The sequence below is a fragment of the Molothrus ater genome, unplaced genomic scaffold (genome assembly GCF_012460135.2).
Source record: "Molothrus ater isolate BHLD 08-10-18 breed brown headed cowbird unplaced genomic scaffold, BPBGC_Mater_1.1 matUn_MA110, whole genome shotgun sequence".
NCBI lineage: Eukaryota > Metazoa > Chordata > Aves > Passeriformes > Icteridae > Molothrus > Molothrus ater.
The window spans coordinates 115,825-124,228 of NW_023416566.1; the positions used below are offsets into that span (position 1 = coordinate 115,825).

Consider the following 8,404-nt stretch of genomic DNA (forward strand, 5'->3'; position numbering starts at 1 on the left):
ATAAGCATACATCTATAAATAAACATTGCAACAAAAGATCCCCCCCAAATACAAAATTCTGCAGATCTACATATACAGTTCTAAAGAAAATTTCACACAGGAAGCCTAATTCGTTTTCTGTCAATTGGTGGTTGTAGATGTTACAGAATCATCTCAGGAGGTCTGAGTGCCCACCGATACTCTAGTAAGGTGTAACAGCCGCCCCCAGTTTCCTCCTCCGAGGAACGGATTTGGATTTGGAATAGCCGAGTCATGACCGGATTCAACATCGGGAACGGATTGGGTGTCAGCCCAGCTCCAAACCCCTTGCCCCTGTCCGACCGGGGGGCCAGGTTTCAGGTAGTAAGCCTAACGACTTACACAAAGAAATTTCTTTCACCGAAATTTGAAGGAAGTGTTGGGCTGGTGAGTCCCAGCAGCTCCCAGACTGGGGCAGAGATCGACTTAGTCACCCTATTAAGGGCTTACCAGCGTGACCAAGGAGGTGCGATCTCTGCAGCTATGCCCAGTTGTAATTAGACCTTTTCCAGCCCTCATGCACATCATAATTATATGACCACACACTTGGTAACCGTTAAGAGAGTCATAGTTACTCCCGCCGTTTACGCGTGCTTCATTGAATTTCTTCACTTTGACATTCAGAGCACTGGGCAGAAATCACATTGCGTCAACACGCGCCTCTGGCCTTTGTGATGCTTTGTTTTAATTAAACAGTCAGATTCCCCTGGTCCACACCAGTTCTAAGCCGGCTGCTAGGCGCCGGCCAAGGCGGGGTACCGGCCCGGGGACCCCCCCGGGACCCTCCCCCGTGCGAACCACTTGGCCGACGCCGGCCGCGGCCACACGCGTGCTGGCCGCACACTGCGGGGACCCCGCCGGCAGGAACCGACGAGGCGGCGGCATGCGACGACGACAGCGGCGGCCGCTGCTGAGTCACCGGCCATGGCAAGGTGGAGGGCGGGCCTGGGGGGGCGGGCGGCACACGCCTCAGCTGGGGCGATCCACGGGAAGGGCCCGGCGCGCATCTAGAGTTGCCGCCGCGCAAGCGCCACGGCGCCCAGGCGGGCCACGCGGAACGCACTCACCTGCGCGCGGTGCCTCGTCCAGCTACGGCACGCGCCCAGCCCCGCTTCGCGCCCCAGCCCAACCAACCCAGCCCTTAGAGGCAATTGTTTTCCTGAAGTTATGGATCCAGCTTGTTGACTTCCCTTACCTACATTGTTCCAACATGCCAGAGGCTGTTCACCTTGGAGACCTGCTGTGGATATGAGTACGGCCCGGCGCGATACTTACACCCTCTCCCCCGGATTTTCACAGGCCAGAGAGAGCTCACCGGATGCCGCTGGGACCGCGACACTTTCCAAGGCGCGGGCCCCTCTCTCGGGGAGAACCCATTCCAGGGCGCCCGGCCCTTCACAAAGAAAAGAGAACTCTCCCCGGGGCTCCCGCCGGCTTCTCCCGATCGGTTGCGTCACCGCACTGGGCGCCTCCCGGCACCTGTCTCTGCCACTCTGGATTCGGGGATCTGAACCCGACTCCCTTTCGATCGGCTGAGGGCAACGGAGGCCATCGCCTGCCCTTTTGGAACAGCGCTCGCCTATCGCTTAGGACCGACTGACCCATGTTCAACTGCTGTTCACATGGAACCCTGCTCCACTTCGGCCTTCAAAGCTCTCCTTTGAATATTTGCTACTACCACCAAGATCTGCACCTGCAGCGGCTCCACCCGGGCCCACGCCCCAGGCTTCGAGGCGCACCGCAGCAGCCCCCTACTCGTCGCAGCCTAGCCCCCATGGGCATCGCACTGCCATCGACGGCCGGGTATGGGCCCGACGCTCCAGCGCCATCCATTTTCAGGGCTACTTGATTCAGCAGGCGAGTTGTTACACACTCCTTAGCGGATTCCGTCTTCCATGGCCACTGTCCTGCTGTCTAGATCAACCAACACCTTTTCTGGGCTCTGATGAGCGTTGGCATTGGGCGCCTTAACCCGGCGTTTGGTTCATCCTGCAGCACCAGTTCTGCTTACCAAAAGTGGCCCACTGAGCACTTGCATTCCACATCGCGGCTCCATGCCAGCGAGCCGGCCCCTTACCCATTGAAAGTTTGAGAATAGGTTGAGATCGTTTCGGCCCCAAGAACTCTAATCATTCACTTTACCGGGTAAAACTGCCCATTGCCAAGTGCCAGCTATCCTGAGGGAAACTTCAGAGGGAACCAGCTACTAGATGGTTTGATTAGTCTTTCGCCCCTAGACCTGGGTCAGACGACGGATTTGCACATCAGGACCGCTACGGACCTCCACCAGAGTTTCCTCTGGTTTTGCCCTGCCCAGGCATAGTTCACCATCTTTCGGGTCCTAGCACGGATGCTCACGCTCCACCTCCCCGGCCTCGCGATGGGGGGCGGGCGAGACAGGCGGTGGTGCACCCAGGGCTGCCTGGCGTGACATGTGCCCCAGGATCCCACCTCAGCCGGCGCGTGCCGGCCCTCACCTTCATTGCGCCGCGGGCTTTCAACGACGGCCCCTGACTCACACACGTGCTAGACTCCTTGGTCCGTGTTTCAAGACAGGTCGGGTGGGTAGCCAACATCACCGCGGACCCTGTGCGCCCGAGCGTGGCCCATCAAGCCCGGCCCGGCAGCGCCGCGCAGTTGGGGCGCACTGAGGACAGTCCGCCCCGGTTGACAGCGGCGCCGGGGGCTGGCGGGCCTGGTGCCTACGCCCCCGTGCAAAACACCGTGCCGCAGGGACGCCGCCCCTGCCCCGCCACCCGGGAGGGGGAGGGGGTTGGAAATGCGACACCCACTGCCACGGTGCCACTGACGGGGGGGGGAGGAGGGCGCGGCGGCGGTCCTCTCCCTCGGCCCCGGGATTCAGAAAGATCTGCTTCCCGGGGGCTGTAACACCCGCCGCTGTTCACACGGCGCCAGGCAACCTGCCCGCCAGAGACCTTCCCAGCCAACCCGGAGCAGGTTGCGGTGCACCACCACAGAGGAAATGCGCCCGGCGAGGGCCGGCCGCTGGCTGGGCTACGGTCCCTGTGCCAGCCCGCACCCCCCCCGGCCTGCCCCCGTGGACGGGGTTCACCCGGGGGACGGAGGGGAGGCAGAGGTGAGGATCCGCCGAACCCACGCCGCCGACCACAACGTGCCAGGTTGAATCCTCTGGGCGGACTGCGCGGGCCCCACCCATTTATCTCCTAACAGTTTCACGCCCTCTTGAACTCTCTCTTCAAAACTCTTTTCTTTTACTTTCCCTTATGGTACTTGTTTGCTATCAGTCTCGTGCCGGTATTTAGCCTTAGATGGAGTTTACCACCCGCTTTGTGCTGCATTCCCAAGCAACCCGACTCCAAGAAGCCCCCAAGCAACCCGACTCCAAGAAGCCCCGGGCCTGGAGCGCCGGGGGGCCACTACCGGTCTCACACCGTCCACGGCCTGCGGCCTCTATCACAAGGACTTGGGTCCCCTGAGAGCGCCGCCGGGGAGGGGGGCTTCTGTACGCCACATGTCCCGCGCCACACCGCGGGGCGGGGAATTAGGCGCTGGGCTTTTCCCTCTTCGCTCGCCATTACTGAGGGAATCCTCGTTAGTTTCTTTTCCTCCGCGACTAATATGCTTAAATTCAGCGGGTCGCCACATCTGATCTGAGGCTGCAAGCCCAAAGCTCGGCCGCGCCACGAGTGGGGCGCGCACGGAGACAGCCGCCTTGTCTCCCCCCCCGCTACGCCGCCTACACCCCCTCCTCTCCGCACTCCCAGAGGGAGCCAGAGAGAGAGAGAGAGCGTGCACAGGTGAGAGCGAGCGATGAGGAGAGACGTAGAGCCCCATCCCGGAGACGAGAACCGAAAAGGGAGCGCGGCAGAGACAGCCCCGTGTGGAAGGACCAGCCGAGCGGCGGCACGCGCGACAGCCTCAGCAAGGAGAGAGAGAGGAGCGACGGCGCCACTCAGCGCACCTCGAGACCGCGACAGAAGAGGAGGGGGCGGGTGAAGGGAGGAGGGTATCGGAACCCCAGTCCCTGGTGCTCTGGCCTTGCGCGTGCGCACGGCAGCACGGCACGGTACTGCCATGGTACCCACCAGCAGACAGCCACCCCTGCGGGGAGGAGGCCGGGGGCGAGGCGCGCGCCTCGCCTCCCCTTCTCGCCCTCCTCTCTCTTTCTCTCGGCCCTCAGCTGTGCCTTTCAACGCCGTCTCTCGCTCTCCCCACGCCACTGCGCCACTGCATCCGCGGCACGGTCCCGGCGAGGACGACCTCCGCCCCAGCGGCTCACTCCGGGAGCGGGGAGCTACAGAGCACTCCCCGAGTCTGCATTTAGGGGGACAAAGGCCCTGCGCGGCTAGGACGACGACGACGACCGCGACGACGACGACGCCCGCCGGGCCACAGGGAAGGGATCAAGGCCGGCTAGGGAAAGGCTTCCCTCGCTGAACCCCTGACCGCCTTCCCTCTGGGCACCGGTGGGATGATGCCGCCGCCGCCACCGCCCACCGTGGGCGACAGGCCTGCTAGGCAACCCAGCCGCGCCGCCGGCATAGCCCCTGGACGGCGATTGAACATCAAGCGATCCTCAGACAGGCGTAGCCCCGGGAGGAACCCGGGGCCGCAAGTGCATTCAAAGTGTCGATGATCAATGTGTCCTGCAATGCACATTAATTCTCGCAGCTACCTGCGTTCTTCATCGACGCACGAGCCAAGTGATCCACCACTAAGAGTTGTCTGCCTTCCGGGCACTGCTCATGCTGAGCGGCCCCTTTTTTGTTACTCTGCTGCCAAGGACGTGCAAGTGCGTGCCTGGTTTCGACCATACGAGCACACACACACGGAAGGGGAAAAAAAAACATTTGGAGCAACCCACGCTCTGAAGGCCGGCCAAGAGGCGGGGGAGCCCGCGCCCTGGACTGCCTCCCCCCGTGAGGGGAGACGCCGACCTCACAAACGCTGTCCTTTGGAGGCGGCCCATGTGCCCGGGCTTGGCCCGGCCTCCGCGCGGAGGGCCACACGGCACGCGCCGGAACGTGGGAGGGCACGGCGGCCCACCCGCTTCTAGCTTTCACGGGATGACATGCACAACACACACGGCATGCGGCCAGGGGCGCATGGCTGTCGGCCCCCACACACACTGGCTCTCCCTCGGCCCCGACGCTGCGGGCCTCGCGAAGCGCCGCCTCGCCGCTGCGCAGCTGGCTTTTCTCTTCCCCTACGGCATAGCCTTCCCCCGGCTTGAGACGGGCATGTGACGACGACCAGCCCCCCACTGCACACCTCCCGCAGGACTGCCCTCCCTCCAGGCAGGTGAGCGACAGGCGGACGCACTCCGCCGCCGGCCCGGAGGCGGGCGGCACTGAGATCCGAGCCAGCGTCGCCAGTGCCCATGGCCTGCCAAATGGCAGACCCCGCTGCCGCTGGGGCCGCACTCCTGGGACCGCCACCGCCGTGTCCACCGCCAGGGCCCCTTGCCTCAGGGACGCACCTGGCAGAAGGCAGTACGGCGCTGAGCCGGGGGGCAATGCCCACTCTCCTCGTTTTCACGCTGCGACCGGGCGGGGAGAAGCGTCCCCGTGGCCGCCCCATGCGCCTTCTTGTGGCACACACGCGGCCAGGAAGGGCAATGGAGGACGTGACGAGCAGGGCCCGTAACGGGACTGCTGCCGGGCGACGGCGGGCGCCTTCCAGCCGACCGTCCCCGCAGGGAGGAACACCTGTTGAGCGGCTCCGCTGCCACTTGGTACGGGGTCGCCCCCTCCCTTGGGCGAGGGAAACGACCTGCATGACCCCACCGGGGTGCCTGCCCCACTGCCGCCCTCGGGGGAGCGTCCACTGGCAGGGGCGCGCCTGACATCTGCCGCCACCACCGCCACGTCCTTCTCGGGGCCCGGGGTTTCCCTCAGTAGCCCGGCGCCGTGCGCACCCAAAAGGACCGCCACAGCTTGGGCCGCCCTGCCATCGTGCGGGACGTGGGCCCAACCACCGGGCACACCTCGGGCGCGTGTGCGCGCCATGAAGCACAGCCCAGAACGCCCGGAGGCCTTGACCCTTGGAGGTCCTCAACGCGTGAGAGGGGGGCCGCTTGGCCCAAGAGCGGGGAACTCTGCCGGCCAGCAAAGGCCCCGCTCCCTGGTGTGGGAAGGGCTGGAGGAGCTGCCTCCTCTGAGTCCCGAAGGCACCCCCACCACCCGGCTCCCTCGCCCTTTCCACCTCGGCCGCCGATGGGTGCCACGGCCAGATGGCCAGCTGTCGCTCAACGGGTGAAGCAGCGACGGAAGGGACAGGCGCGCCTCCAGGAGGGGCCGTGCCGAGCACCCCTCCCTCCCAGCACCCGGGTGGCTTTCTCGCACGCAAACCGAGGAGAGCCGAGCTCGGGAGAACTCGGGCCGCGCCAGGGCACCCGCATGGGGCACACCGGTGACCGGCGTTCAGCGGCACCAGCTGCGGCGGCGAGAGGCTCAGGGGCAGGCAGCTGCGCCCCCGCTCTCTGGCGGGGACGGACCAGAGGCAGACCGGCGCAAGGTCGGGGTGGGGGGGGTGGTGTGGGGGGTGGAAGGGGCAAGCCACTGCGACGGCAGTGAGCGCGCCATGCTTCGAGGCCTGGCTGTGACGCGCGGTGTAGCGCGGCGAGAGCCCCGCCCGCGCGCACGGTGGCGGGTGTGCTTTGCCGCGCCAAGCGGCTTTTCCCCCCTCTCCCCCTTCCAACCCCCCGCGCCCGGAGGTGCCACACGCCTCCGGTCTCTCTCTCTCTCTGGGGCTGCAGCAGGCGGCGAAGGGCAAGGTCGTGTGGCCCCCGGTGCCGACCGGGGCAAGCAGCCTGGGGCCAAGCAGGTGAATGGAGCGGGCGTGCGAGTGACGCCGCGCACGCGCGCCCGGCCGGACAGCCCGGCACAACGCGGCAGGCGCCGAACCCCACCGGTAATGATCCTTCTGCAAGTTTCACCTACGGAAACCTCGTTACGACTTTTACTTCCTCTAGATAGTCGAGTTCAACCATCTTCTTGACACTCCGGCAGGGCCGTGGCCGACCCCGCCGGGGCCAATCCAAGGACCTCACTAAACCATCCAATCGGTAGTAGCGACGGGCGGTGTGTACAAAGGGCAGGACTTAACGCGAGCTTATGACCCGCACTTACTGGCAATTCCTCGTTCACGGGGAAGAATTGCAATCCCCGATCCCCATCACAAATTGGCTTCAAAGGGTTACCCGCGCCTGCCGGCAGAGGGTAGGCACAAGCTGAGCCAGCCAGTGTAGTGTGCGTGCGGCCCCAGAAATCTAAGGGCATCACAGACCTGTTATTGCTCAATCTCAGGTGGCCGAACGCCACTTGTCCCTCTAATAAGTTGGATGCCGACCGCTCGGGGGTCGCATAACTAGTTAGCATGCCAGAGTCTCATTCCTTATCGGAATTAACCAGGGAAATGGCTCCACCAACTAACAACGGCCATGAACCACCACCCACGGAATCGAGAAAGAGCTCTCAATCTGTCAATCCTGTCCGTGTCCGGGCCGGGTGAGGTTTCCCGTGTTGAGTCAAATTAAGCCGCAGGCTCCACTCCTGCTGGTGCCCTTCCGTCAATTCCTTTAAGTTTCAGCTTTGCAACCATACTCCCCCCGGAACCCAAAGACTTGGGCTTCCCGGGAGCTGCCTGGCGGGTCATAAGAATAACGCCGCCGGATCACCAGTCGGCATCGTTTATGGTCGGAACTATGACGGTATCTGATCGTCTTCGAACCTCTGACTTTCATTCTTGATTAATGAAAACATTCTTGGCAAATGCTTTCGCTCTAGGCCGTCTTGCGCCGGTCAAGAATTTCACCTCTAGCGGCACAATACCAATGCCCCCGGCCGTCCCTCTTAATCATGGCCCCGTTTCCGAAAACACAAAACAGAACCGGTGTCCTATTCCATTATTCCTAGCTGCAGTATGCCGGCGGCCGGCCTGCTTTGAACACTCTAATTTTCTCAAAGTAAACGCTTTGGGCCCCATGGGACACTCAGCTAAGAGCATCGAGGGGGTGCCGGGAGGCAGGGGCTGGGACAGGCAGTGGCTCGCCTCGCAGCGGACTGCCAGCTCGATCCCAAGATCCAACTACGAGCTTTTTAACTGCAGCTACTTTAAGATACGCTATTGGAGCTGGAATTACCACGGCTGCTGGCACCAGACTTGCCCTCCAATGGATCCTCGCTCAAGGATTTAAAGTTTGCTCATTCCAATTACAGGGCCTCGAAAGAGTCCTGTATTGTTATTTTTCGTCACTACCTCCCCGGGTCGGGAGTGGGTAATTTGCACGCCTGCTGCCTTCCTTGGATGTGGTAGCCGTTTCTCAGGCTCCCTCTCCGGAATCGAAGCCTGATTCCCCATCACCCGTGGTCACCATGGTAGGCACAGACAGTACCATAAAAAG

The 8,404-nt window shown here is 63.1% G+C and overlaps 1 non-coding gene and 1 pseudogene across 1 annotated transcript; one reads left to right on the forward strand and one right to left on the reverse strand.

The window, feature by feature from the left end:
* Window positions 1–4,570: 4,570 nt before the first annotated feature.
* LOC118700998 (5.8S ribosomal RNA) lies at window positions 4,571–4,723 on the reverse strand. Its single transcript, XR_004982387.1, has one exon. It is a non-coding gene; the product is annotated as a 5.8S ribosomal RNA (ribosomal RNA).
* A 1,283-nt stretch (window positions 4,724–6,006) lies between these two features.
* On the forward strand, window positions 6,007–7,583 carry LOC129047095 (uncharacterized; annotated as a pseudogene).
* The last annotated feature ends 821 nt before the right edge of the window (window positions 7,584–8,404 follow it).